General features: G+C 30.5%; 1 long non-coding RNA gene across 5 annotated transcripts in view; it reads right to left on the minus strand.

The window, feature by feature from the left end:
• The window catches only part of LOC121125155 (uncharacterized), a 207,626-nt gene extending 193,584 nt beyond the window's left edge, over positions 1 to 14,042 (minus strand). Inside the window, exons 1-4 of one of the 5 annotated variants that reach the window (XR_011782068.1) lie at positions 13,474 to 14,042; positions 12,948 to 13,031; positions 12,577 to 12,860; positions 12,356 to 12,518 (exon numbers count right to left, since the gene is read on the minus strand). This is a non-coding gene — a long non-coding RNA (uncharacterized lncRNA). The remainder of the gene's footprint in view (positions 1 to 12,355; positions 12,519 to 12,576; positions 12,861 to 12,947; positions 13,032 to 13,473) is intronic. The other 4 variants (XR_011782069.1, XR_011782070.1, XR_011782071.1 and 1 more) reach the window with 4 other exon arrangements.
• Between the last annotated feature and the right edge of the window lie 10,530 nt (positions 14,043 to 24,572).

Below are 24,572 nucleotides of genomic sequence, written 5' to 3' on the forward strand. Positions count from 1 at the left end.
TTAATTATATAGTTTGGAGTGAGTGGGAGCTAAGGAAATTTAAGGAATTACGTTATAGGAAAGTCATTTTTTTATGACATCGGGGTACTACAAGTATTGGTTCTACTTAGATATGATTTGATATCAAAATATATTCCAATTCGATATTTTAGAAATGATTAGTTATATCCAAATCCCTGATAGTATTTGTTTAGTTTGGGCAAAATTGGTTAGTTTCGTTTGCCAAAAATAAAAATTTATTAGTAACTTTTCGGTGAAAAAAATATAAATAGCAAACTCGTGAGAGACAAATTTATGTTGTAGAGAAATCATAGTTCCTCCTGTTTTGATATATATCTCTACAAGAGAGCTTTAATATAATTGAGTCACCATACAATATTAGATCAGATAAACAAAATATCAAAGTAAAGTTTACCAATCGGGATTTTTCGTAGATCCTAGTTAAATATAATGTATACTGTTTTATATAAGTGAGAAGAGGATTACTAGGATGGTAAATTAGAGGGTACCGTCCAAGTATTTTTTTTAGCTACTTAAAACGCATGAATTATCAAAATTTGTGTAATTTAAAAAAAGAATATTAAAAAAACTAAAATTGTACATCATTTAGAGGGTTCTACTGCTCTTCAAAGTTGTATAAAAAAATTATGTTTCCAGAGATTTCAAACATATGCCTAAATTAATATAAAAATGAATTATGAAAGCTATTTTTCATTAAAATTAATTATATAAATCATAAATCAATAAAATAAACAAAGTAGAACTTATAAACCACGACAAATTGATATTAATATTTTTTAATAATTGTATCCAGATCTAATTAATATATTTGGCATAAAAATAAAACTTTTTCGCAAATTTAGTGCTACTGGTGCTCAAGGAATATGTTAAAATGTTTCAATAAATTGCACAGATGTGTTCATTTGGTCTATATATAGTAGCAAAAAAAAGTTAAGCCTTATCTGCAAAAATTTAAGAATTTGTTGGGGTCATGTTTTTTTCGAGTTCCAGTAATATTCAAATCCAACACTGCCAATTATACTTTTCCTGTAGTACATACTAGTGTTAAGAATCGTTCCTAGACGATGATTATATTTTCGGTTCGGTCTTAAGTGATTTTTACCTGACCGATATTTCGGTCTAGGCCAAAATTTAACATTTTCAGATCTTAAACGGAATTTTCCATCTGAATCTATAGACCAATTATCTCCCCCACTCCAGATTTATGAGTTGTACAAATATGATTTATGAATACATATTATGATATTGTAGCTTAATGTTCACAATTTTGAAACACAACTGACGTCATCAACAATTCATGTATAGAATCCGTCTAAACCGAATTTTATATGAAACCGATGGCAATCGAATTTTTCTCTTAGACCGGTCCATACTGAACTTGTTTAAAGGACCGAATTAATTTAGTCTACTAAAAATCATAACGCTCTCAGATCTGTCTATGATTTTCAGACTGAACCCCAACACTAGTAGCTATAAAACGTGAATATGCCTATTTGTTGAATTATTGTTATTTTTTGTAAACAAATGAATACAAAAAAAAAAACTTGAAACTTGCAACTTAAAGCCCGAATTCGACCGTATAATAAATGATAATTAACATAATAGTATCATAGCCAATAAATATATATATATATAAAACAAGTAGGGGGACTCCTCCTCAACTGGTTATTATTCCCTTTTTGTTCTCATTGCAAAAGTTATACACATGATTTAACTACGATGCAAAATGAAAGATAAAAACAGTTATTGCTTCTTACCAATATGAATATGGATTAGCGAGTATCTCAATTCAAACTCCACTCTTTAATAAGAAAATTATAATTATTAGTGCTATTCCTAGGGTTGTAAAACGTAAGCATTTTTGATATTAAAAAAAAGCAAAAATTAACATGGTAAGCCTGAAAATTTGAATCATGTTTGGAAAGAGAGAACCTTGGCTGTCATGAGATTTCATTCGATTAACTGCAAGCAGCTAGAAGATGAAGAAAATAAATAGATGTAAAACTTCGTATCATGCAAGGACATGGACAGGAATGACAAAGATGTTGATCCTCAATTCCACTTTGAGTTCAACAAAGACTAAAACCACGGTATTACCTCGCCAACAAAAAAATGTAAATTGTATTTTGTTGTCAGCTATCGATGATCAGTGCTCTAAACGTTGCTTGGTTGAAATAGAATGAGCTATTGTTAAGATGTGAAAAATTCCAAACAATTATTGAATAACAATTGCCCAATTGGAAGAATAGTCCAACTACCACCTCATATTGGCTCTTTTTCTGTTTCTTTTCGGAGAAAAGTTGATTGATACAGTAAAGTATCTACATGTACAACTCTCCAACAAAACATCAGCTTTACTCCTCATTCATGAGCACGCACACTCCCATGGGCAGACCACTCCAAAAACTAATACTATACTGAACCAAATAAATAAGGACTGAAACCACTACTTCGATGTTTTCTCCTCAAGAATGAAAGAATAATAATAGCAGCTTCAGAAAATAAAAATCCCTGTTCAGATTCCCAACAAGAACTAAACTTGCACGCTAATAAATGCTCAGAATTTACGGGTTGTAAATTACGGGTTTTATACGAGAAAAAAAAACCCATGGGTCAACTTCACATAGATATTTTGTCACTCTAGTCTATTTTGGTATGTTGACTCAATCATATTTAAACACTATTCTTGTATTTCAATGGAGAGCTTCCATTGGTAAACATCATTAATGAAAAATACATTTTTATATACTTTTTGGATTATTATGCTCGTAATTAATTAATGATCTACTTCCTAATTAACTGATGAATGACAAATCATAAAATGCATATTAGAAAAAATATTCAAGAGTTAATTTAAAAAAAGGAAAGAAATCTTAGGAATTTGACTTATTGGGGACTTCTGAAAAATAATGATGACTTACAAACTAGAGTAACACTAGACTTAGTTAACATATTCTTATCTCGCCCTCCTTGCCCCGAGATAAGAATATCTGGGAGGATTTTGTTCGCTGTTTTTTGGAGTTTTTTTTTTTTTTTGTCTTGATACCATTTTACTCTTAGGTGTCGTTTCATTTACTACTCTTGCCTCTTATTAGTTAAGAAATCTCCAGAACGTTGATTGCTTGAACACGGATTAGCTATTCTTGAGCAGCAAACAACTCCCTATTATTATTTAATGATGAATTTAGAAGGGGATCTGATCTGCATACATATAACATATGTTAAGTATTACAAATGTAAAGTATACATTAAATGCTTATTTATCAAAGTTTCTAGAAGCTGTCTAAATTTTTTAGGGTCTTCGAATGATCATTTCACGTGATCCAGTTGGAGTAAACATGTTGATGCAAACACAACAAAGACAACCGTAGAGCAATCCCCAAGTCGTAAAATTATCAACATGGTAAAATTAAACATCCCGACCAGCTAGCTGATCAGTAAACACATAAAAATTAGAAAGAAAGCGAGGGAGTTTATAAATCATTCGATAGGAGCTAGTAGACTTCGTTCAGATGCCCAGGGGCCATCAAAGAAGATCCAACGATTTCACGAGAAGAATGAGAAGAAATATTGAAGTTTCGAGGATAACCATTTCTCGACAGTTTAAGGAGCCTGATTTGTTCGGGTTTCACGGATAAACTCTAAAACAGTAACGGGCTACATGATTCAATGCAGTAATTGAACTTTTTTGAAATATATAAACAATTGACCTAGCCTACATCAGGTTTATTGACAATTATAGGACATTATCCGCAGGTAAAATTGCTTTTATGAATCGGGCAAAATATCCAGCTGAAGTCTTCTATTTGAATTTAGCCGTTTTGCTACTATCAAATCAACTATCCGTTGTCTTTGTTAATTTTGTATCGACATCTTTACTCCAACTGGAATTTGTGGTATATCATTTGATGCCTGATAGCCAAATAAATTCGGTAGAACTAACTTATTTTATAAATCTAACTATATACCTATATGAAAATTTAATTATATTATTATTAAAAAGTTTTCTAGGGAATCATGATAAAGAAAAATGATTTGGAGGGTTTTATAGTCCCTACTCAATCAATAACTCGATTGGTAACCTTGAATACATAATAGTAAAAATCTAGTTTCAACACAAGAGTCTTCATTCCTCCAAACAGTTTTTGTTTCATTTTTTAAAGATAAGTTGTACACTTTAATTTATCTTTAAATCATTGGTCAAAGAGAGTTTTTCTATTCAGTTTGTATTGAAATACCGTGGGGTTTCCTTGCTTAGGAGAGGAGGAGGAAAATTAAGTAATTATTGAATCATAATGTATTAAATAGGTATGTGGTACGAGATAATATTTTAAGGAAATTATAAAAAATCTTTGATGTTAAAGCAAATACATAACATATGTATGTACTTAGATAAATAAAATCACTTAAAAATAAATACATCAAAATGTTCGGACTGAAAATATTTGACAAAAAGACTTAAAAATGTTATTAGGATGGAGACTATTATATAAACTTTTGAAAATTTAAGATTAGTGTTACTACAATACCAATATTTGTGTACTGGTTTCAGTGATTTCGTCTTATTTCGTCGCATATTGTTATATTACATTTCGTGACATTTAGGCCCCATCTACACGGCAACGTTTTTTAAAACGATTTATTTTATTCGGATTCAAAAAGTTTGCGACCACACGAGGAAGTAATAAGCTTAATCCAAGCGGATGAATAATCTTTTGAGAATGGGAATCTTATTATTATATAAGGGAAAATGAGTGTACGGTGTTTAAAAATTAACTCATCTTCATTTTTTACAATTTGTGATGTGAAGGGAGGAGCGAGACTTATGGTACTTCTAAATTAAGACCATGTTAACATCAGCTACTTGTTATGTGATTTGGGAGGGGGGAGGGGGAATTTAGTACTACTATAAAGAGGAGAATTTTCAACACTTAAAATAGCGTTTCTAGGACATTTGGACAATTTTTTTTTTCCGAATAGACAATTTACCGAACGGACATTTTGCCGAAGGTCTATTTGGGAGAATTGGCAGAAAAATGATATAAAATTTATTGGTATATACGATTGCACATTTTAATTCCATTTAAAATGATATTATGATAAATAGGTATTGTTGATATATAGGTCATATGGGTAAATTAATGAGTGTTCTTTTGCAGAAAAATAATTTTATATTTATTCATTATCATTTTATATACACAACACAGTAGTATGTGGTTCGAATGTAGTTTAAATCAACCGCTGACGTTAATGCGTTAGATGGCATTAGAGAAGAGGGAAGAGAAGGAGAGAGAAAGAAAAGAGAGTTTTATCTAGGTCAAGAACAGCCTCTTAATGACCTCTAAGGCCAAAAATGTCTCAGGAACATGCTTGGTTATTTTTTCCATTTGCTTACTAAATTTCAGATTAATCTGTTCCACCGTTTTGGATTCAATGTGTAATAACACCAAAAACCGAATTATAAATAATTTCGAGTATAAATTTGTTTTTTTAAATACAACAAAAGTAGGCGGGAATTAATCATTCAGAGCAAAATGTTAACACCCCGAAGATCTGTTCAAGATTGAACAAAAAAGAAGAAAGAGCAACTGTTTTTCGTTTATTAACCTTAAAACGCTTATTATATTCTACTTTTCGCCCTTCCCTACCTATACAAGTTAATTATGCGCAAACGGCGTTTTCAACTTCCCCCACTCTCGTAGCAGTTTTCAAAAAATGTTGTTTTAGACTAAATGGAGCTGCGGTTTCCTGTAGATGCAAGCCCAAAACGAATAAATATTTTGCGCATTCCTCAGAAAACGTGGGGGGTTTTCGTCTCGTCTTTATTTCGTAAATATTACAAAGGATTTATTTTAGTCTGATGAAACATGCAAAAAAAAAAAATTTTCGCCATCGTCTCGTAATCGTCATAAACAAACGAATCAAATCGTTTAGTCATATATGAGCAAATTATTACTGGTATCGATATAAGTAAATTTACTTTTTGATACATTTTCGACTAAAGATATGACACAAAATGCAAGCTAAATAATTTGATTTCTTTTTTTTTTTAATAAAGAAAATTTTTATTCTTAGTTATTTTATAGCGGATAATTTTGTTTGGGTGGAGTAGATATTTGAAAGGTTACGTTTTGTATCGGTTTGAATATCAGTTTAGTTTAGTTCCTTTAGAATGCATTGGTTTATACTATAGACCCGGTATACTTAAACTGCTAGTAGATATATTCTATATTTTGCACATTACAGTCATTTTATAGAACAAAATATCAAATTTAGTTCAATAAAATTTATATCCAAATGTTTTATAATTACAGTTTTAATTAAATGTATCGTTCGTTTTCTGCCTCTCTATTTAATTATTAGCAAATCCTCATAGTTTTTAACTGTTTTATTTATAAAAAAATTATTTTTTATCAAACAGTTGTAATGTGTAGTATATACATGATAATAGTGCTGTTCGGTATATATGTACTTATACATCTTAAACAGTACTCAATATCTGAGCTAGAACTCCACTTCAAAAAAAAAAAATATTTTTCTACAAAAATAAGTTTATAAAAATTGTATTTTTGTAAACTAAAGTCACTAGTCTCCTTCCTCACAAACATAATACAGACACCCTTATAAGTCCATGAGAAATGCCCTTTCTTACTATATATTTTTTATTCAAAAAGGTACCGAAAATAAAGTTATTTATTTAGCTCTTGGACTTTTCATTAACATTTTTTGACATTTCTTGCAAATTATTGATTTACTTTATTGTTAGGCAAGAAATTTCTAATCGACATTTTTAAATAAAAATGTTAATCATGAAATTTCAAATATTATCGAAAATCCACAGCTATTCACAAGAAAATTAGATTTTTTATTTATTTTAATAATTTTAAATATTATTCTAAAAAACCATTGATTTTGGAGGGAGCTACATGCCCCTCCAGCCCACCCTCTGTAACGTAACAAAGCCCTATACATGCACCACGCAACATTTTTACTCCGAAGAGCCCTTCTAGGTAATCATAGAGTTATAGGTAATATTAAAACAAAAACACAAATTTTTCTTTAATAAAGTTTAAAATTTCAAAAGTTATTGGATGTTGAACAACTTCTAAATATTTTTTAAGTAGCTTAAAATTAGCATATGATATTTTTAGATCAAAAGAACGTTTTCAAACCCTAAAAAAAAAACTAAATTCCACCCTATTGTATATACATAATTAGATTTTAAATAATAGAAGACATTTATCAGTCATTGGGGGGGAATGGAAACACTTTCATGCGGTGGTGAGATGATGTGACTCTCTTATCTTTCCTCCCAACCCGGTTTTCTTGTTTTTTTTTGTTTTTTGCATACTTGCATAACATCAATGCTAAAAAATGACAACATAGATTTCTAGATATCTGGAATAAATACCTTATTTTTCCTTTCCCCATATGAATCATTTTTTCTTTTAATTGTATAGCAATAAATAAGAGTCAAATAAAGGTTGAATATATTGTGTTAAACATTTTTTTTTAAAAGTCAATATTCAAATTTCAGCAACGATGGGTCGGTCTTCGTTACATTTTTTAATTACAAATTTTAATCTTAACAATTATATTTTACAAAAAATAGAAATTTTTAAATATGACTTTAAACACAAACTCGTTTAATTAAATCATTTTCGTTGAATGTGTTTATTTCCAAAGAATTATAACGAAAGAATGTATATTAATGCAAGCTATGCACTAAGCTCTGTAAGTATATAAAGTTTATATAAGACGAAGGATCAATGACTCAAGTGGGGAAAAAAGGGAAGGGAGGGGGAATATGAAGTCGATAGACTTCTATCAATCCAGAATTCTATGAATAAATTAGCCAATTATCATCTATAGAGAGAGTAATTATTTAGAAACTTGTAAAATTTAAAGTTAAATTTTGATTTTATTTATTTATTTATTTTTTTGAATAGAAAGATATATTCCTTAAAAAGTTAATTACAGACAAAATATGTAAATCTAAATAAGTTGTTACAGATCACACATTTTTTTTTTTCTATAGAAACATTTTTTTTTCTTTGAAACAAAAATAATCTTAAAAAGAAAACGAAAAAAGGGAGGTGAGAAAAAACAACAACAACCTCACCTATAATACCTAATAATAAAGTAAAAAATAGTATCTGAGAAATTAGTAAATAAATATCTAATTAAAGGTTATAGGCCTTTAATTTTTGGCTATATTTTTGTTAAGGTTAATGTTTTCATAATTGGACCTTACAATCATATTTTGCAATTTAGCAATGGATTTGGGTCCAATTCTGTACGGAAGAGCCATGTCGTTGAAGCCATAAATTTTGATTATTGTTCAATATATGGTTAATTTTTTTTAAATTTATATTTTGATTTTTAAATTTACTTTTTTTATTGTGTTTATATTAAATTAAAAAGCTCAATGATTCTCTTTTTTAAACTCTGCAGATATATTCAACCCATAAAAAATCGGAAATTTTATGAAAGTCGCTGCATTTCTTAACACCAAGAACCCCTTCCAATGCTATAATACACCCCGGCCCACAGGTTGTCAAGGTGAACTCCTAGGCCCTGAATTCTTAAGCCGCTGCTTGCTGAGCATTATGGGCCCCTTCTAATATCCCAAAATACACACCGGTCATCATATTGTAAAGGTGAAGTATTGGTACAAAAGGAAGTTTTAACTCTGCTGCCGCCGAGTTTCTAAGCACCAAGTACCTTTTCTAATATCCACAGCAATTTTGTCATGTGCACGATTTTACCACGCAACAATATTACACCAAACGTTTTTGTCCCAAACCTTTTCACCACAATCATTTTACAGTGAACCATATTTTTTTAGCTTAGTGATCATTTTTTTGGATTTCAAATATTACCCTAAAATGAAAGCGTTGCTTAAAATATAGTGACTACCTACATATCTTGGTAGTGTTATGGTGAACAAAAAAAAATCGGCCACCAAACAAAAGTATATGCGTGGAGTTTCAAAATCAAATGTACACATATTAGGACAACGGATAAGGGAAACTGTTTATGAAGTAAGAGAAGAAATAAAAAATAAAGTTCGTAGAAAAATATTCAATATTGCTGAAGGGTATCAAACTTCCAATGAAATACCATAACGAGTATAATACGTAATGTATATTTTTGGAGTTATGTAGCTATGTATAAATTATTTTCTAAGATGACATCCAGATTAATTATGGGTGAAGGTATACAATACACATAGATATGCGGTCAAACCCCCCCCATTCCATAGTATAATACAATGAATTCTGACTTATTTAGCCTATACTTTTCTTTTAAAAGAACCCATACTTATCATTGGAAGTAAGTTGCTGAATATAAACAATTTAATTTAAATATAATACTTCGGACATGATTCAGATGATTGATTGGTTCCATTTGATTTATATTCAACTTTCAATGTCCAGAGGAAAGATAATACTATCAAACAAAAGTTAACATTTCAAAATAGTCTCAACTTCTTATGACGATCACCACCAAGGGACCTTTGAAATTGTATTTAATCATGCTTCCATTATTTTGTCTAAGAAATCTTTTAATCATTTCTGAACTCGCTTTGTTTAGATATGATCAATATTTTAATCACATAAAAATCTTCAAATGCAAAGACATATTATTATGTCCTCAGTTGATCGAATCATTCGATTTAGTTTGAGAAGAGCAATTACTTTAACAATTTTGTTTAAATTAATTGAAAGACTGTCTGGCTGGGAAATATCTAGGATATCTCAAGGATTTATTGTTCTCAAATCAAGAAAAAGTTCCTTAATTTTATGTACTAATTTATTGTATAAAACATTTGCGGATATTGCTAATCGTAGGAAAGATTAAACTAAATAGACGTCTTATAGTACATTTCAATATTAGATAAATTTAGAGAAAATCGACTCCCTCAAATGACAATTTAAACAAGATTGAGATATATGATCAAGTTAGAAGTATCTTTCTTCTATTGCCTCGATCTTCCTTTTATGAGGGATGACGTCATGAAATTGGTATTGAAATCGGAAAAAATATCATGATAATGTTGACTATTTCCAAGTACATCCTCATAAAAAAATGAATCACTACAAAATAAAACAAAAATTCTTGGAGATACATATTTTTTTAAATATATATATTGTTTTTAAATTATACATTGAATATTTTTCTATAATACAAGCTATGTTATTCTTCGTCACTATGTATTAGGAATAAGATAGGAAAATATATCGAGTACAAAACAAGATACAGAATCCATAAAAACACTTTTACATAAGTTTTATCAATCCTAATTATAATTTGGGGATAGGGTTAAGCGTAAAAAGTGACTATACGAAAATAGTCCCGAATTACTATAATTCCAGATATTTCAGATGACTAAGAGAAAAACTGAGATAAGTTTTAGACTCTGCGCTCATAGATAAATTCGATTATTGTCTTCAACTCATTTGTACAAATCCCCCCCCCTGATTGTCCCCCAGTGTTATTGAACGAAGAAAAACGCTTGTAACAAAATATAGAGTCTTACAGAAAAAAAATGTTCACCTTTCGAAGAAACTACTGTTGAAGAAAGCAAAAGAGAAGACACTTCTTTTATGATAATTCAAGAAATTGCCTACAATGACATCGCTAATACAGTGGAAAACTACGATCTTCAGTTTAGAAGAGATTTGATAGTCATTTAAAAACAAATCTATGGCTACTTGTTCCTAACCAGTTATAGCTAAATCACGAAAAATTTAATTGGCCATATTTGCTGATTATCGATTAGTTGGTAAATCCTTTAAAATTCTAACAACTACCTATATACCCCCAGCCTCAAAGACTTGTCGAAAGTAAGGAAAACTTCCTCTTTTTATCAAAAAAACAAAAACCAACCTATGTATATTTTAAAGAAGAAGCAAAATACGTCATTATAAAATGTCAAATCCTATCCAAATAAAAGTGTTAATTTTGTATTATTTTGTCACATTTCCTTCCGACTAAGTCCCATTTAGTCTCATCTTTATCATATCCAGAAAAGAAAAGAAATGATTAGTCAGAGATACCAATTCCAAAAAAAAATTTCGTTTTGTCTCGTAATCCTCATATAAAAACATAAGTTGACAAATACATTTCGTCTAGTCATAGCTGACGAAACTAACATTGCCAAATGGAAGAGATACGATAAAAGGAACTTAAAGTTGGTTATTATTTTAGAGATTTTACAGTAAATGTTATGGCTTTTTTCAAGTAAAATGTGACCAAAATATGCAAATAAATTTATATTTTTTGCAAGACGATGACAAGATAAAAGATTATTTTTAATGTTTTGTCTGACTAAAGAAAAGCGAGTATCTTCTTGAAGAAATATTTGAATATTTGACAAGACAATTTGAATAATTGCTGACGACTGTGAATGTAAATAACTAAAAACAGATAACCATTGTTGTATGTAAAAAAAAAGTCATTGACATTCATATGTTTATGACGAAACATGACAAAGACGAAACGAAGTGTTACGAAATAATACGAGACAAAATGTTATTATAGAGAGCCTAAACTGACGCCATAAATTGCATCATAATTGAAGGGGCTCATAACTGATATTTTTACTAGATCAAATGTACAAATTTGAAATAAATCTTGACAAAGTTTATCAAAAGGCTTTAAAAATAAAGAGATTGAATACTACAGTGATGTTTGAATTAAATTTAAGTAATACTCTGAAAGTGGCTACATTTGTATATTTTGATTGAAAGTAAGGTTTAGGTCTTATTATTTGTTGGTCTCATTAGTAGTGAAAAAATGGTTTTTATTTTTAAGAAACTTGGTTATTTAGCCCCCCCAAAACGGCGTACATTAACTATGCTGAGGCACATGAAAACGCTATATTATTATTTTAATCTAATATTTTATTTTATTAAATGTCAGTTCTGCATTTCATTTTTTTATAATTTTGTTGATTATTTTCGTGATGTTGCGTTAACTTCTACTTTTCTCAAGTCAAATCCCCACTTATTTGTCAGACCTTATTTTAATTATGTTTTTAAATTAAGTGCTTTTTTTTTATTTGTTTTTTTTTGTGTGTTTATTTAATTTTTTTTATGCCCTGTCTATTATTACAGTTATTTTCCGTCAACTGTGTGATAATAAAGGTATGCCTGATGGTCTTGAAAGAAAAAAATTTCAAAGACTTTGTATATGTTAATTAAAATTTGTCAAATAAATTGTAAATAAAAATCTTCACAACTCAAATTTCAACCATGAAAGATACATTTGAGGTTTTTGAAGTTATTAAAAGTCTCACTATGAATAAAAATAAGACTGAAGTTCCTACCTTGATCGAATTGTCATTGTTAAAATCCTTTACTTCTCTTAAATACTCAGAATCAACTACTCTCCTTGGCCTAGTGATATTAAAGAATGGCTATGCGACTAGATAAAAACCTTGAGACTCAGTCCGTAAATCGACGCCGTATTAAGATTGTTCATACATGAATCTGATGGATAGAATAAACAAATGGATTGAAGTAGTTCTCCCAAGAATAGTGCACTTACTCAGACATACTCCGTGCTTTACGTTCATAACGGAAACTATTAAAATTCCTCTGGGACAATAAAGAAAATCTCGAAACGTAGATTGTTAGCTTAAATCCCCGCATAGGGTTTGGACTTTGGCGTTAAAAATATTAGCGATAGTCTGGATAGCCTTCTACTCAAACTTCTCCACGTTCTTGAAACTGTGCAGTTACAAATACTTTTGGGCTTTAATCTTGAAGAAGAATTTCACTAGATTGTTCAGACACTTTTTTGAGAACAGACCCTTCATGTTAGAATGTTATCTGGAATAAAAAATTAGAGATCTGTTGGTATCGTCATACAGTTTTCAAATAAAATCACAAAAAAAAATGGATTCTTAAGATATTTACCAATAAATCGTCATATTTTTGGAGAGCAATCACAGACTCTTTTCTCTTCATTGTTAATTCTTGAAGTAAATGGCGCCTTTGGAGCTTAAGTAAATAAATAAATTATTAAATATTAAATAAAACTTTATTTGATGGAAAAATAATTGTAATAATTAGTTTTATTGCCCACTCATCAATTATGGATTTTAAATTAGGTATACTTTTATTATCATAAAATTCCCTTAATATTATATAGAAGTTAATTAAACTTGATAGGAAAATATCTATATTAATTATGTATAGCTTTGGTCGGCAGTAATTAGTGATTAATTAGCCAAGATAATTTTCAATAGTCAAGTAGACGATTTAAAACAAATAAAGCTCTAATTTTTAAAGACTGCAAAATCTTTAAAATAACATAAAATTGATGATAAAACTATTTTTGAAAAAAATATATCTAATACCCAATACAATATTCATTTGAATTAACGTTAAAAAATAATGACACTCGACGAGAAGCCTTTTTAAAGAGCCTTCTATAACATACCTACTTCATGAGTCCTCACAAACTCTTGACGACATATTACAGCCAGCTTTAAAGACTATTTATTGAGTGAGATGACTTATTCCAAAAAAGGCAATACTCATTGTAGTCCCCCTTTTACTAGGATACATTCACTTCAACTCACGAGATGAACTCTTCTTAATATACCATTTGACATCTATGGATATAGCTCTGAGGGATGTTGATGGTAAGAACTCGCGTACGTTCCTGCAAGAGATGAAAATAAGAAAATCAAGGACTGAAGGGCTAGTCTTAACCTCACACTTGCCTCTATATCATTTCAAGATCGAAAGTTATTAGAAGAAGACTGCGCAGGAGCGTCTCTTGGCGTAGTTGAACGAGGACGGGAGTGGATGCACCGAAAGTGTTCCAGAGTGTAAGGATAAATTTTTATCAGATTAACCGGATCTGAAAACATGGAACACGATTTGCTCACTGTCTACGTCATTACTCATTAATTACGGCTTATATTCCTTTCTTCTCATCTACTATTTTAATTTCGGAATTGAAACAAATTGACAAATTTATAAAGAAATTAACATTAGAATTCCTAGTCTAGGCACAATAGCATTATAAATCTTTATTGTCTTAAACACGATTGTTTACAAGTATTATCTTAATAAACACTATAAATCCCCTCTCATCAGCATTAACACATCCTAAAGGACTCTAGAATTACAGTAAATTAGTATAGAAATGCTCAATAATAAATATTTGATAGTTTTATAGTGTTACTCTATCAATAAATCAAAGTTGCACACTTGGGCATTGATAATAACATCAACTCTTGCTTCTTTTCAATCTAAAAAGATGTTCCATTAACTAAATTAGGGGATTTTATACTGTGAAAGTTCTAGCTGCATGACTATAATAAATTCAGAAGAATGGGTGATTTTGATAAGTGTCTTATACAGTAACCCTTATTTACTCTTCTAAATGTATGCTCACGAGGATTTCAACATGTGCAACGTCATCAAAAGTAATCAAGTCAGTATCGAGCTCCAAACAAAATGACCCTCAACTCGAGTCTGCTTTGAACTGAAATAACTCGTGACTTGACTTGGTCCAAGGACTACCAGAGAGAAGGATTTGAGACGCAATTAAGTCAGTTGTTGAAAAACATTTAATTTAATTTATCATTATAATTTGAGACGCTATAAAAGTGATTATGAGTTGTAATTAAACTTATTTTGCTTGATGTGATAAGTTCTTCCAAAGATTAGTTGAACAAGAACAACCCAAGAAGTCAATTTCAAGAATCTACTCTTTGAAGAAATAAGAAACGCAGAGTTTATTAGATCCTCTATTTCCCAAGTTAATTGATATTGTCATTGGCTATTAATTCTGAGTACTATGATTAAAATCTCGTGATAGTCTTACGGATACATTGATTCAAAAAATTTACGAGGCTTTTAATATCCTTTGAGCCTTTAAAATCAAAATAGGAGGAAAATCAAAATCAAAGAATCTCAAAATATATATAAATTTGCTTTTGTTTGTGGCGTTAATTTTATTAGGATAAGTACAGCCTTAAAAGCTTGGTATTAGTTTATGTAAACATATATAATGTATGGTGCCCGATAATTTTGCCTTAAGCCAATTTGCCTCAAGGATATTTCGCCTTAATATATAAATGAATGAGATTTATATTTCGTTATTGTCTATTCTTGGTTGAAATTGATGTTCCCTTTGAATTTTCTAAAATCAAAATATGTAATATGTATTACTATAAAATGCATTAAATTTTTGTATTCTGTTGGAATAATTATGTAATTATGATTTTCCCTCATATTATGTTTGTTTGTGAATCCATGTGTATTTTCTTTTATCAATAATTAATCCATCATGTCTACAATTACTATAGGAGAAGTGATTACCAATTATTCTATTCAAATCGTCGCCGTGATTATTTATTTTGGTTTTTCTTATTACATTAATTTTATAAACTACTTTGTCTCTGGCTTGAATTCATTACATAGTTAGATTTTGTTTGTGTATGCATTGAAATTTTGGGGCATGATTCCATCATTTTTCAACAGAAAACAACCCTTTAATGCGTTTGTTTGTAATACACATTACATATTATTTTGATTAAAAAATTCTAAAGGAAAATCAATTTAAACAAAAATAACAAAAACTACCATATAAATCTCATTTATTTATAATATACTAAGGGGAAATATCCTTGAGGCAAAATGGCATTAAGGTAAAATGTCCTGGGGAAAAATAGTTTTCGACAAAATTACCTAGTGGCATAATTAATAAAGATCCTAGTTTTGTTAGAATTGAAATTGGAGCACCTTGTTTTTCCCTGTACATGCCTCATTAACGATTTAATACAACAAAGTAGAATCAGATGGAATGATGAGTTTGGACATTAATATCCAGCAACTTCCTACCAATTATCCATCTCAAGGTTCTTAATCTAGTAACCATTATGTAACTCATTAGTTTTATAATCATGTTTCATTTAGTCACTTGATCTCTTCACATTGAAATAAACAGTCGATCATTTATCTAAAAAATGCCATTTTTCTTTGAAAATCAAAATGACACCTCTTATTGGGAAACCCTGTATTACAAATTAACATTTATAAATCTGTATGAAATTGAAAATGGACATGACCTTATTGTTAAAAACTCATTTTGTTGACTTATACAATAAAACACAACAAAAGGATCAAACAATGCTCTATTAAATGATTTTTAAAATAGATCGATTTCTTCAAAAATATTAAAAATACAGCGATTTAAAAAGTGAGATAAAAATGAAGTAAGGACGGGGTTGGATTTATCTGAAAGGGGATTTCCCAGGAAATACGAAGCCTTTATAGTATGTCTACACAATGGGACTCCTTTTAGTCATTTTATGGACCAAATACCAATACTTATTGGTCATTTGCTATGAATAAAATAAAACAGTAGAAGAGGATTATGATGATATCCTCAAGGTCTACGCATTTTTCCTCTTCATTGAGTAAGGTTTATAGAAAGATATTTGTATATATATACCTATATAAATAGCTATACAATATACTTCAAGTCACAAAGTTCAATGTCCTAATTAAATAGTCGGAGAGAGAGGAAGATCATAATATTAAGTAAATGTTCATCCAAAGACCCTTCTTTTTCTTGAATGGTAAAAGTACTTTGACCCTGAAATCTACAATGACACGACTATTGTTGTTTTAAATGAGGTAAGAGCCCCCCGCCAGCTACTCTGGGATATCTTACTTGATTAATACAGAAGGCAGAAATAAGTGTATCGTTTATTACTCTATTAATGCTCTATAAATATGTACTACAAAACCAATATTATTATATATTGTTTATGACTCCTTAAGATGATATCCAACCCTGGGCCCCAGAGGGGCCCATATAGAGCTGTCAGGGCTCTATGTTAGCAAAGTAAACACTTGGGAATCTACATATATACATTATATTAAAATAAAAATTAATTTGATAAAGCAGAAAATAGGGACGGCGTGAATTTTCCAATTTCCCAATTTGTCATTCACAAATGTCCAGGATGATGAGGTTCGTTTCGGTCTACCTACAACATTTTAATGTCCTTCATGCATATTTTTAAAATAGTTTCGGATATGTTTTGAAACAACAGTCTATTGTTAATTAATAAATTATATCCTGTTGAAGTTAGTGTTCAGATTTTAATTGACACCTTGGTATTGTAATCGACTGTTGATGCAAACAGATTGAGTTTTAGGAGAGGTTGCAAGTGCCTTATCACTACAAAACTTTTTTTTTATTTGTTAAAAAATGTTTGTGTCAAAAATGATAATTCAAAAAGCACTTAGAATAAACCGAAAGAGCGGAATGTTCACAAGTCATTTATATTTCTCTGCAAATCTATTCTGTATTTAGATGTATGGACATATATGCATAAACATTACATTGATATTTGCAGCATATCAAATATTATTGGGATTCTCAATTCCACACTGTGATAAATGCATATTGTATGCATAATTATGATTGTACATGTCCATGCATTTACCTAGGTATAATATGATGTTTCACAATTGCATGCTCACCGTTTGTTGACTCCTACGTAAAAAGCTGGAATACTACACCCAATATGATCAAAAAGTAATTTTATGACTCCTTTGATTGTGGCTCAATATATCCATAACGAATTAAATGGGCCTTTTTTTATTCATCATGAATCGTTAGCACGCACGAGAAAAAACAACAACATGTATTACAAAGGCATCTCAAAACATCAACAAGAACTTCTAAAGACTATGTACATTCTTGTGTGATGTCGATTGATATCTATCTTGCCACAGTTTATTATTGCTCCTAAGATTGAATTGGTCAATTCGAATTACATTTTGTTAAACAGTTAATAGGTTTGTATCGTGTATGTCTCTACTTATTCGGTAGAGTACAGTACGGCCTTAGGAATGGTCCTTACAACTATCCCTGATTGAATTTTTCTTTAGAATGTCGTAGTTTTATAAAACCAAATCAGATAAATCAGATCTGTATTAAGAACATTGCACATATCTTGATATTCATATCCTTGCTTTCTTTCTTTCTTTAAAATGCAATATAAAGGGTAGTTCTTTTAAAAGTTCGCAATTTTATCTGCAAACTTATATAAAAGATAAAATAGACAACACGTTTTCGACTTAGAAAACGTGTCGAGCAGGAGAGTGAGTACTCACTGACGATGATTTCCCGGAAGCGGCCAAAATAGTCCAGAGTCCTACTTTGGGAGGAAAATAAGCAAAAATAAAAAAGCAAATAATCCGGCCAATCAATGTATTTCATCGTTGACAGCATCCTCGTTCAACTGCCCATTGTATCATCAATGAAGACCACAGTCACACCAACTAAAGAACACTTGATTTTCTTGATTCTGAGAAAGTAATGTACGTCCCACAAAAGCTTTAGGCCTCCTAACTCGACAGAATATAATCTTTTAGACTATTTTGTCTAGGGCAATGTTGAACGGTTTCCAATGAAGGTATCACACCAACACGATTCACAGCTATGGACCTTTTCTAGGCTTGCGAACGTTTAAATGAACCACCCTTTACTCATTATACGAATATATTATCTTTTTACTTACTTACCTAGATATATATGTAGATAATTTATTCTATTATGTAAATGAATAATTAAAAAAAGAAAAACACCCTCAATGATGTTACGAGGGATTAATTTTTTGTTTCTTAAGAAGTGGAACAGGACCCAAATAGACCACTGTCCTCGGTTCTAAATAAATCAACACAACGCATTTCATACTTACATTATTAATTAATGAAGAATCAAAGAATACTCTACGTAATGATTTTTTATATATAAACAAATAGAAATAAAGGAATAAAACATAAAATATTTTGTTAAGTAATATTTGACTCATCTTTAACATACTAACATTACATATTTGATATGTTTCTTTGGCCAGTAGTAAAATCTTTCTTATTAAAGTTTTTCCACTTATTACTTTGCCAAAAATGATCCCCCTTTTCTATAACAAAAGAATTTTCCCATCAATTATGTTTTCTTTGTTACGGAAACTATGACCATTTCTGCATTCTTCTTGTATATTACATTTATTAAGACTTCCACCTCCATTTGCTGAGTAGTGGCAGAAACAAATAAAGATTGATTGCTTTCTGAATTTTAATACATACATTTTAGGAGGACAGGGTTTTGCAAATGTCTTGATATAAATCGCTTACAAATAAAAGTACAATACCGGGTGGTCCATTGGAATCTGAACACTTACTAATTCCATAATAAATTTAGATTGATTGATTGAAACTAATTCATATTTCGATAAATGAAAGCATACACGATTAGTTACAAAACAAAACAAACTTGAGCTCTGTAGCTAATGTGTAAGGTGAGAAAATGACACATGAACGTGATTGTCGAATTTCAGTTAGCCCATTCCAAGCAGTTGAGCGTCTCCAAGACTACCGTCTACCCCGTCAGCAAGAACGAAACGTTGGAGAGGTAGGAGGACTCTCTCAAAAAGGTCAACCTGGAGTCGGAGGAGTTAGAGAAAGCAACTCAGACCAATCACCTCAAGTCCATGAGGGCCCATGCAAGAGATTTTCGGATTTCACAGCGGACTGTCCAGATAGCTATCGGAAAAGTGGGTGGAAAGAGCCTTGTGAGAGTGGAGAGGCCACTTTTCAAAAAAGAACCATCTCTTCCGTTGTCAGACTCTTTTGAGTTCTTTTGAACACTTTTGGATCACTACAGCCCTGATACCAAACACTTCGAATACACCTTTTGGATGCATTTCGTGGAATGCCTGGAGTAACCGTCATCAAAACACGGAGGCCCTAAATGCCACTGTCAGACAGTAATGGGACGCCATGATAGTGGACTACATCTGCAGCAGGTGCAAAGCCTTCATCCGCCACTTGGAAGCCATCATTGCCGCTAATGACGCCTACATTAATGATTAGAAGAGCTCAGGGACACATCTATTTATAAAATTAATTTGGTTGAAATTCCACTCTTAATTAATAAATTATATCCAGTTGAAGTTTTAAATTCAAAGTGTTCAGATTTTAATGGACATACAATTTATGATGATGCAGAGCCCAACTGCCCAACTGTTGAACCATCCACATAATAAAATGAATCAATTATTATTAATTAATTTAAACTTAATGATTGCCATGCTGATTGTTGAGGTTTGAAGATTTTAATATAATTTGTTGTTGAAAAGGAATTGTATATTAATTATACACGTATAAGTGTGCACGCATGATAGATTTGAAGAATGTTTAGGATGAGAGCAGCTTTCTTGTCATGACGTTTTATTAGATTAGCTACAAGTAGCCGTGAGAGGAAGAAAATAAACACAAGCCCCGCTCCTTATTTTGCAAGGGCATATAGGCTGGAATGACTCCGATGTCGATCCTTAATTTGACTCCGAATCCAAAATTGACTTGGACTTGAAATGAAATAAATATTAATTAATGAACACTTAATTATTGCAATTCGTGCCAAAAGATTAGACATTTTATCCTTTAAAATTGAAATAGCAAGAATGGGAATCATGATTACATAATATGGCAGCATAGATCATCATAAAATATATTTCTTATTTTTTTCAGTAAAGTGTCTGTTCGGTAAAGTGGTCGGTCAAGGAAATATCCGTTAGGCAATATCGGACTCGACTAAGTATCTTAGAACCTTAATTAATGAATTAGAATTTAAATGAGGTTTAGAAAACGCATTAAAAATACCTCATATTTAAAAATGAGATAAAATTAGAGTACATATGTATATTTAGAGTTGTGAATCATAAGCATTTTTAAGCGTGCGAGTTTTTTGTTTTTTTGTTGTTGTTGGGTACTTAAAGAGTGCTTTTATTTTCTCTAATTTAGAAGAAAAAAAAAATTGATTCTGAGGATGTTTTCTACTCACAACTCATAACCTTACGACTTTATAGATATATCAAGTCTTGAAGCAAGTTTTGTTTCATTCCCAACTACTTACTAATCAGACAACTAATCAATTGAATGGGTATTATTTGCCCATTGTTAGTATAAAGCCTGTGGGAAGTAGTACTTTTTTAATAATTTCGCCCATCAAGAATGTAAACAATGGTTTAAAAAAAAAAGATATGATATTGTACGTTGTTTTTACCAAACTAAGGTTATACATCAACATACAAAGTCACTTTTTACTTATATGATTGATCTACCCTGCCGATACAAGCCACGAAAATGATTTCATTGATACACTTGCGCATTTAGAACCGCAGTCCAGTCCACTTTTTGGTCCTTACAAAAGATAAAATCGATTCTTCCTGACGTTTTGAGGGTGTTTTTCATTTTAAATTATTCCGTTATAGGATTATGGAATAAATTAAAGAACCTTATTATAGAAGAAGAAGTAATCAACCCAAGAATAATACCCTCAAATCCCTTTACTACAAGTGATTTCAGCACAGGTGAATGACATCCTCGATATATACCAGCAAATCGAATAAAATGGACTTTCTTCAAAGAAGCTGTAGAATCTTTGTTCAGTTTATTTTATTTTTGAGATCGAGTAAGACCTCTTTTATGTATGGTGGAGAGTATCATTATCGATAGTTTTAGTTTAAGTTTGAACGCGTCAGATTGGCTCATTGCTCATACAATGGGGCAAAACTGGAGGCGATAGTAGCAAATCTCGATATCTCGATAATTTATGCTTGAAAATGAAAAAGAACTCCTCTTCCGCAGGTTTGAACACAACAATCCTCAGATATATGAACTCAATTGACTTTTAAACTATAACACATTTTATTTTTTATTGTATAAAGGGGACTCCCATCTTTAAACACATTTTAAATCATTCAGGCATTTGGCCGATTATATGATTTAAAAAGTATATATTGTCAGGTTATTTACTCATCAATAAATATTATTGCCCTATTTTTTTAATTTATAACTGAAATTATATATTTTGTTAACTGTTACAAATATCCCTGACTACAGGAATGTTTGCAACACTTGACAAGTCGCATTCAAATGCAATTTGTAGAAAAACTATTGACCAGAATAAACTTTCTATGGATTCAAACAATAGCTAAAATATATTTGCTTTCCACCAACTTTGCGGAAACAAATGCAGAATATTTTTATTGATGATTCAAGCTGCAATACTATGTAATTATGATTTGTATCCATGTTACTCCAATTTTAAAAGACCAAATGTTTAGTTGTTTGCCACGAATTGTAATAATTATGTGTTTGTTGATTAATAATGTATTTATTTCATTATGAGGCTCCTTCAACAGGTGGGTCGAAGAGCTATTAGAATTTAGAATCAATGTATCAAAAATCATTAACATCGCCCAATAAAATAAATTTTATCTCTATTCACACATAGATAGGACTTTTTTTTTAATTCATCTTATTTTCAATTAGTACCAATCAAGACAGCTATAAAAATGTCATAACAATCTGTTATTTAGCTTGGGAATGATTGTGCCAAACATCAAATTACATTTGTTATTTCCAAAATAATAGATCAAAATTTTTTTTTTTAATTTTTACACTGCTTCTTGATGGTAAAAATACCGTTCTAGCTAAAAATGTCTTTAAAAGTGAATAATAAAAAATAATAATTTAATAAACCCAATTAATAGGAGAAAAAAAAACGTGTTTTCTTTGTCAATCCGGGACTTTTCAGCACATGTGTTATTTGATGAGGGTTTTAACAAGTTACAAGTAGATATCAAACAACTACCTTTAAAGAGGTACATTTATGCTAGCATTGAGCATGAAAATGTTGATGGGGATATTTACAATTGAGTGACCGTAGATTACTTCTACTCTAAGTGGTTTGATACTTTTCTAAAAACGGACCATTTCTTGATATATTATAAAAAAACAACTCATGTAAACACGAATTGATCACTTATCAATTGATGGATGTCGTTAGAGAATGAACAGTTATAAGTGAGAATGATGATTAAGTATACATATGGATGTACATAGATAGATTATGAAGAGAAATTGGGCCATCAAAATCCACATAGTGATAGATAGGTATGCACTTTCTCTTTCTTTACAATTATCATTAGATGTAGTGTTTATTTTTTTAATTTTTTTGGATGTTAATTATAACTTACAAATTGATAGCTGTTGTTTTTACTTTCCAACTTACCATGTACTAGGATTTCTCATTTCCTGGGAAATAATTTTTTTAAGTTACAGGACCCGTTAGTAAATAATAAACACTGTCTTTTTTTTCTATATTTCAAGAAGAAATAATCAATTTTAAATACCCATAATTAGCAGTGGGCATTTATGAGAGTCCGAGAAAAAGGCGAGAGCGAGACATATCTTTGACCCAGTGCGAAAACATACTAACTGGCAAAACATAAAAAAATCAGTTTTATAACTTTTTGTGGGTAACCATTATGAGATATTCAATTCTGCAAAATAAAAGTCCATTTTTTCCATATTTCAGAAACAATAATGTTCTAACTCTAATGTACTATTGGTTTCTTCAGTGCGAAACCATGCTACGAGGCTTGAATAATCCTATTTGCAATGCAGTGCTCTTGGAACTCAGACGGGGCCTCCAGTTTTTTGATATATTTTGATAATTTTATAAGCACTTTGTCGAGTGATAAATCCCCTTAAACCTCATGTAGTTTCTGCAGGGCTATGTCCCTTATTATAAAGTTCGATAACACAGTTTAATTCACCTTAATCATGATTGATCAAGATTAAATTATCTACCAACTGTATATACTAAAAGATAAGAATTGAATCCAGTATTTCCCAACAATTACGAGTTGAGAATACATTGCACATATAAAGGACAGGTGGTGTCTATCAAAATAATTGAAATGTAACAAAGTGCTCACTCAAAAAAAAAAAAAAAAAGGATATAGAAAAAATAAAAGAATAAACAATATTTGGGTTCTTGGAGACGAAGGAATACAAAAAGCATTCTTTGAAAAAAATAAAATGACAAAACGCCAACTTAGGGACTTAAAAGGCAGGAAATCTGTGACACAGTGTTACCATCCGTTTGTTACTTATTCCCAGATCCAAGTATGTCACCCTTTCTACCTCTCCACCCAATGTATCTTCAAAACAAGTATTGATGGATTATTAAAGAACAAAGACGAGTTAGGAAAGATAGGTGCTACAAGTGCATGATGCACAAGGCCGAAAAGGAACACGGACCAATGAAAGACAAAAAATTTAATGTACCTCAATTTGTTCAAAAGTTATGGTCAATTTTTCATTTTTAACACTTTGTGTGACCTTGACCTCTACAAATTTAATGGGGTCGTACTTTTAACATATATATAAACTTTCTACAAAGTTTCACAAAAATAAATTGCCTACTTTTTAGTATTACGTAATTACTTATTCAGTAATACGGAACTTTTGTGTAGATATGGAATACTATTGATGAAAAATTTATAGATAAATCATTAAATGCAGGATTTCCCAGGAATGTCCTGTAGATGTAAACCATCCAAAAATCATGAAAAACGAGACCCTAATATAAATAATGATTATCCATTATCGTCTTCCCTCGAACACAAATTATCAATAATGCCTCTGATCATC

This window comes from Lepeophtheirus salmonis, chromosome 10 (assembly GCF_016086655.4).
Source record: "Lepeophtheirus salmonis chromosome 10, UVic_Lsal_1.4, whole genome shotgun sequence".
Lineage (NCBI taxonomy): Eukaryota > Metazoa > Arthropoda > Copepoda > Siphonostomatoida > Caligidae > Lepeophtheirus > Lepeophtheirus salmonis.